The sequence below is a fragment of the Choloepus didactylus genome, chromosome 1, assembly GCF_015220235.1.
Source record: "Choloepus didactylus isolate mChoDid1 chromosome 1, mChoDid1.pri, whole genome shotgun sequence".
Lineage (NCBI taxonomy): Eukaryota > Metazoa > Chordata > Mammalia > Pilosa > Megalonychidae > Choloepus > Choloepus didactylus.
This window is the reverse complement of record NC_051307.1, coordinates 68,993,302-69,000,898: the sequence shown is the minus strand read 5'-3', so window position 1 is coordinate 69,000,898 and position 7,597 is coordinate 68,993,302.

The following is a 7,597-nucleotide window of genomic DNA, read 5'->3' as shown; positions in this document are numbered from 1 at the left end:
TGTGTGTAACCATCTGTATTATATTAAGCTAATCATGAGTTCATGGTGATGCCTCCAACTCTCATTCATTACCATTTGATCATTCTACCTTCTTCCCATTTCTTATTTGTAATTTCAACAGTGAGAAATCTGGCTTCCACCTTCAGCCATCCATTTAATTAATTGTTCAATTCCAGAATACATAGGTATTTGTTTCAGAATTGCTAACTATACTACTGTAGGAAATAACTTTATCTACTAGAGAATAGCCTTTAGGTACAGTTCCTTTTGCCTTTAGTCTTACAGACTCCATTCATTTCCAAAGTTACTTAGGTCAACACCTTTGACCCCATCCCTTTTAGTGAGATTCTTTCATATAAATGGTATATAATTAAATTATTTTGTCATCTTGTATAATCTATTCTGGGGCATCGTCAACCACCTAAATGATTTTTTTTTTTATTCACAAACATTGTCACTTTGCTGTAAAGTTCTGTGGGTCACATATTCATCATTTGTAGTATTAAAAAGAATCGTTTCACTGCTCTAAAAATTTGCCTGTGATTCATCTATTCAACATTCTCCCCACATACCAGGTCTCTGGATACCACTAAAAGGTTTCCCATCTTTAAAGTTTTACCTTTCCCAGAATGCCATAAAGGTGGAATCATACAATTTGCAGCCTTTTAGATTGGCGTCTTTAACTTAGAAATATGCTTTTTAGATTCATCCATGTCTTTGAGTTCCTTGATAGCTCATTCCATTTTATCACTGAATGGTATTTCATTATACAAATATACCAACATTTATTTATCCGTTCACTTACTGAAGGTCATCTTGGTTGCTTCCAGTTTTCGAAGATGATGAATAAAGCTGCTATAAACATTTGCAGGCAGGCTTTTGTGTGGATTTAACTTATCAAATCTGCCCTGTACTTTCATCTGATAAAAGATTTACCTTACAAAGATAAGATAAATATGCGTTGCTGAATCAATTGAAACAATACTTCGAATACATTATTTTTTCATCAGGCTCATTAAAATCATTTCCAAAACATTTTAGGATCCCTAATAATTTTAAATCTCTAAATTATAAATCTAATTATGTATCTAAATTATATATCCTGAAATGTTGCCTCAGGAAATATAATTGCTTTGATCACCAATAGGAAAATATGTACATTTAAATTATTTGAGGTGTGATATTATGTCAGAAAAGATGAGCTAGTGTTGAGATATCCTCTTGTCAGGATAGTGGCACATTTTAATCAAAGAAAGCTTTAAAGATGGTGGGTTGCTTTTAAAATGTTTTCCTTTTACCAAGGAGGTTTTGAATATGGCATAACACATTCAGAATAGTTCTTACTGATAAACCTAAACTGGGAGAAAAATACCCAAAATAATATCCTTCAATCATTTCTATCACTTAGACATATCAACAAAAAATTTTAGCTTTCAAAATGGTGTATAATATTATAAACCCTAAGATGAAAAGATATGATCCCTGTATTGCCCAATTTAGACATGTCATAGACACATCACCGGTTAATTACAATGTGTTAAAGGCTGTCATAACGTATGTGTGATATATTATAGGAGTATAGAGCAAGAACTTGCACCGGAAGGAACATTTAAGTAATGTTCATATTATGCAGGAGTATAGTAGGCAGGGAAATAAAAAAAAGGGTTGAGGGGGTGAGTCACAAAGGCATTTCAGATAGAAGGAACAATTTTGAAATTAGTGATTTATATGGAGATTGATCAATCATTTGGTATGACTATAACATAGAGAAAAGATTGGTGTAATTAGAAAAAAAATAGAATAAGGAGAGTCAGTGAAAGGCCTTATATATATATATATTCCCCTAAGATATTAAACTTTACTTTAGTGTACAGGTTATGGTGAAAAAGTAAATGATATATGTGCATACTTTTAAAAGTATGGAATGTTTCACCAATTAATTGGATGTCTGTGATAAACTGTAAGTAATTTATCTGACCATAATAATGAGTCATATTCTCTGTTTGAATTCATGTGTGTTAGTCCTTCTCTTTGTTATTTTGGTTGTACTTCTGAATTTGTTTGTTCTTTGTGTCACTTTCTTTTTCCCACCTTACTTTATACCTTACCTTTCTTTGTTCCTGTTCAAGCTATGTCCAAGTTTAATTTGATACAGAAAGAGCAATCAATGAACACTCTTTCTTGTTGGGTAAACATCATTTGTCACTCTTTCAGGGACCAAGATCTTGGCTGCGGAACTACTTTGTGTCTAGAGTCCTGCATCAATTCATGGATCTCACTGTCTGTAGTACCACATTCTTGCACTTCCTGATATTTGACTCTTGTCAGTTATTTTTGGATCAGCTACACTTGGTCATAATGTCTATCTTTGTTACTGTAGATTTGGATCTGTGAAACCTCAATGCCTTTCTTGTTTTATAGGGAAGAGAGGGTGGGAGGTGAAAGAGGACCAGCCATCAAATAAATGATTCACTGGTATTTGTTGTCTCAGCAGACTAAAGTTCCCTCAGTTTATTCATACCCTTAGCTTCTTGTTTCCCAGGGGAAGGAGTGGCTGCCTCCTTGCTGAGAAGAACCTTCTCTGGGTTTGCCCTGAGGTGAATAGGGTGGGATGAGCTATTCCAGGAACTTTCTGTTTGCTTTGTTAAAAAGCACATAGCAAACAGAGAGCATTAGTTATGAGGCTTTTTTTTAAAGAGCTAATCATAAAGGAAGGAAAAGAGAGAGGGGAACAGAATAGCAACTGACAATGAAGCCAATGGGTTTTGATAAGGATTTCTGTAGCATAAACTTGTATATCTGATGAAATATGCTTGAGTAAAAAGATTGCTTTGTTTTGTGGGAGATAAGTGTTTTTCATCTTTGAATGAAATATGACTTCTGAAACTGCTGAGCTGCACATTTTGGGTAATTTAAGTTCGACAAATATGTTTGTTTTTTTTTTTTTTACCCCCTGAGCTGAAAAATAAACATGGCCCCCAAACCCAGTCCCCAAAAATTTGTGGTTAGCAACTGAGAATATAAATAATCTAACTTCAAAAAGTAAATTCCTTCTCTCTCAAGACATTATTATTAATAATTGAAACTATGTGGCTCCCCTAGGGGTATTATTGTAGCTTACTCAGAAGGTACACATGATACAGATGTTTGTACTCCATAAGTAAGAAGCAAACACTGAAAGCACTTGATGTGGTCACTTAATATTGCCAATGGACAAAACTATTGTGTCCACTTTTGAGATGCAGAGAACAATAAACAATGGTACAAACAAGAAAAAGTTAGTTTTTCTGACCAATGAAATGATTACAAAAAATATTCTGGAAAGGCAGATGGTTTAACTTTAGCACCCAACTCCTAGAAGACATTCAAGAATCCACTGACTCGGTAGAATTACAGGGATAATATTTTCTCAAGAACAAACTGCGCTTGAACAAAGTAACTGGCACAAGTAGACCCTTAACAAGGAGTGTAGCTTTGTTCTTGAGCAGAAATGTTTGTATATGGTCAGTTTGTGGAAACACACTCCGCTGGTATTTGAGTTTCTTTGTACTTGTCAGAAATGTCCCAGGATACACACTGAGTACAGGTCTTTTTTCTTTCCTGCTGGGCTTATTTGGTACGTAGGGAACTACTTTCAACACTCGAATGTGGGTGGTAATTAGAAGTGACTTCCTTCATAGTCTTCTTTGAGAATTAGAAAGGAAAGGTATTTTAAGCCTTGGTGTCAAGAAGCATGTTTTATGATAATAGTTTAAAGAAAAGAGAGCAGGCTATACATACACTAGAACAGGAAAGAAAAATTGCCTTGTTTAGTGAACAGTGAACAAAATCACATTTGCAGTGTGAAATGAATCACAAAGTTTATCTCATCCAACCATTTATCTGGTGGTTGAATTTCCTAAAGAATTCTGAAGCTGCTCTTACAATAGAAAATGTAATCTAAATTAACATTTATGTCCTCAAATATTGTCATCGGTCTGGAACTATTTGTAAAGGTTAAAACATATTGTTTTATTTTTAAATTCATTTTTCCTTTCTATTTATCCAAACATTATTATTTAAGAAAAGATTAGGGGGGAAAAAAAAAAAAAAACAGACCAATTACCTATTTCTATCATCCAATAATTTTCATAGATATTTAACTTTCGTATCTTAAAGATCTAAGACCTAAAATCATTTATTTATTTTTCTCTTTACTTTGTCTCTTAGGATCTTATATTCACAGACAAACACATTGATATTGTTAATGAAATTCCACTTATTTTAGCTTCAAAACATTTCAGCATTCTTGCACAAATTACCATTACACATATTGTTTAAATGCAGATTTTTTAAAATGACCTTTAATAGATGAATTGGGTCTTCATTTTCTAAAGTAGATCTGTAGTTATAGTTTTTAAATTATTGCACTTCACTAAATAAATCAAATAAATTATTATGCCAGATGAACTCCTTTCTAAAAGTAAGAATGAAAATTAAATTCTAATTTTCTGTGTATAGAATAATAACTACAAGCTTAATGGACTCTCACTGTGGCATAATTACATTTAATTTTTTCAAAGGTCAGTGTTACTCTATGAAAGTTATAGACATTAAGGTAATTTTCCCTATTCAATCAAAATTCCAAATATGTTTCCAAGAATTTTTCTAGGTTTTAAAAATTACATGATAGAATCTACTGACTGGGATATATAAAAAGTTTTTTTTTTTTAATTCACAAAATATTTTAAATGCTGTATTAACCAAGAGTAAAGTTTACAGAATGAGGACAACAGAGCATCTTTTGGTTTTTTAAATATTTAGAACCATAAGCAAAATGTTTGTGAAGCATGACTGTTTCATGTATTCTGATAACACAATCTAAAATATCTTTGGCAACTGTAATGCAATCATATTCCTGTTTTGAAAGAATAGTCAATGAGGCCAATAGACAGCATCTTAAAGCTAAAGTGTTTCATGTTTGGTGTTTCTCCTACTCTAGATACTCACTTAGAGAGAGATTGGTATAAGATTTTAACATCTTTTTTTTTTCTCTCTTTTCATTCTCTTCAACTTCCTCCTCTTATGGGTTGTGATATTTTCAAACTCATGTAGATATAATTCTACAATTATTTTCATATACTTCATTATATGCTTTATTAATTAAAGACTGCTTCTAAATATTATTTAAATCATTCTACATTTTTGCACATTTGCCCACACATTCCTATTAGATATATCTGGATGTATAATTGCTCTGGGGTAGAGATTCTGAACCCAAAGGAAGATCCTAAGATAGTTTCAAGCAATGGGATCCTTTTTCTTGAATTCTGTTAGCTAGTACATAATCTTTCATTTTCTGTCATGTCAAAGCTTATCAGTCTTTTCCATTTTACCAAACTTGGGTTTCTTTATTCCCCTTTATTTTCTTTGATGAATTCTCCTAAAACTCTGAAAACCTCTTAGAAATTTTTTGAAGCTTTTGGATTCTTTCCACTTTCTTTGGGTGCTGTCTGTACAAAGAAGGCATTTGTAGACATCTTATTATAAGTTTCTTTAGAACACCTTCTGACATGAGCTCCTTATATTGTTCTCCAGTCTCTGTACGTCTGTGTAGTCTTTTCATAACTGTTTATGTAGCTCATGCATAATGGGCTTTCAAAATGTGCAATGTTTTTAAGATGTGCCCTTTAAGTTCTCTGTGTTTCTTTCTCTCTCTCTCTCCCTCCATCCCCCCCCCCCACACACACACCCTACTCATTATCATCTAATTCTTTTGGTGGTGTGGGGAAAGGGAACACTTGAGGAAATCAATGCGTTTGTTAACAGAGCAGAGCATATCATTTTCCACTTTCTATTTTGTATAACCATTACTCAAACCATTTTTAATGGTAAAATTTAGGTGTTTTACCCTCCTTTTGCATTCCCATCTTGTGATGGAAAATAGACCAAATAATTAAAATTTAAAACTTTCCATCTATTTTTCACATCTTTTTGTAACTTGCTAGTTGATAATAATATGCCATTTAATCATTGTGAAACCAGCATGACTGTCACTCATGAAAGTTTTTACATATGTTCTTTCTTGAAAATTGTAAATAATATTGCATTGTATTGTATTGTATTGCATTTTTAACTTTATCACATTTAAGCAAAATACAGCTTAAACCTGTTGTTTAATTCAGAGTGGTTATCAATCATATTTAAAATTTTTGACTACAATTCTTCATAAGAACTGAATAAATATTCTATACAAAGTTAACTAAACTAACCAAGTGTTATGGATTGAATTGTGTCTCACAAATAGATATGTTCAGGTTCTAACCCCCAGGCTTATGGATATCACCCTATTTGGAAGCAGGAACTTTGAAGGTGTTACTACTTAAGATGAGGCCAAATTGGTTTAGAGTGGGCCCTAATCCATTATGACTGTGATCCTTATAATAAGGGGAATTTCAGAGAGACAGACAGAGAAGACAGCCATGTCTTCTGATGGAGGCAGAGAATGGGTTATGCCACAAGCCAAAGAATACCATGAATTGATGGCAAGCCACCACAAGAATTCCACAGACTTCAGAGGAAGTAAGGCCCTGCTAATACCTTGTCTTCAAGGCTTCTAGCTTCCAGAACTGTGAGACAATAGATTTCTGTAGTTTAATGCCATCCAGTTTGTGGTATTTTTTTACAGAAGCACTTGAAAACTAAGATACTAATATAGTGGAATCTGAATTAGGTATTTGAGAATGTAATGAGGTGTGGTATTATACTTGAAGTGAAATATGAAGTAAAATATGAATATTTTCATTCCAAATCAAAATTAACCATGTATACTTTTTGGGGATGCCAAATGCCAACTATATTACAAACTGGTGATCGACTCAGAACTCTCCTTCCCTGAATGAAAATCACTGGGTCGCTTTGCGCCCTTTGTCATTTATGTGGTGCCCTTCCTTCTTTTCTGTCTACCTTCCTTCCTCCTTTCCTCCCTCCTCTCTTCCTTCCTCCCTCCCTTCTATCCTTTAATATTTATTTCTCCAGTATTTGCTTTGTGACAAGCACTGTTCCAGTCACTTGGGGTATATCACCATTTCCAGATCAATCCCTACCTCATAGTGATCATATAATCCACAATCTCCACTTGATTTGTGGTCTATAACTTCAGTAAGGCCTATTGCTGCTTTTATGTTTGCTCTGGTGAGCTAAAAATAATGTAAAAGTTCTCCATAAGAACATGCGGCTATTAAGGTTGTACTATTAAGGGTAATTTTTCTTTTTTTCTTTCACAGTGACTGACACATGTTTATATGCATTGAGATACATAAGTACATGTGTCCATTTGCTTCCAATTAGGAGAGAGAAACCACACAGTGATTTAAACAGAGGAAGTTTTAATTATTAAGCTATGATAAAAGAGTAATTACAGGGTATAAGAAAACTTTATATGAACTGAGAGAATACCCAAGGGTGGGGGATCCTATCTTCAAGGCTTGGGTTCAGACCCAGTTGGAAAAGGTGTAGTCCAGCCCACTGTATAGCAGAGAAGCCCACTGTATAGCAGAGAAGTCCACTGGTTTGTCCAAGCCAAAACTGGTCTGACGTTGCTGGACAAACAGACAGA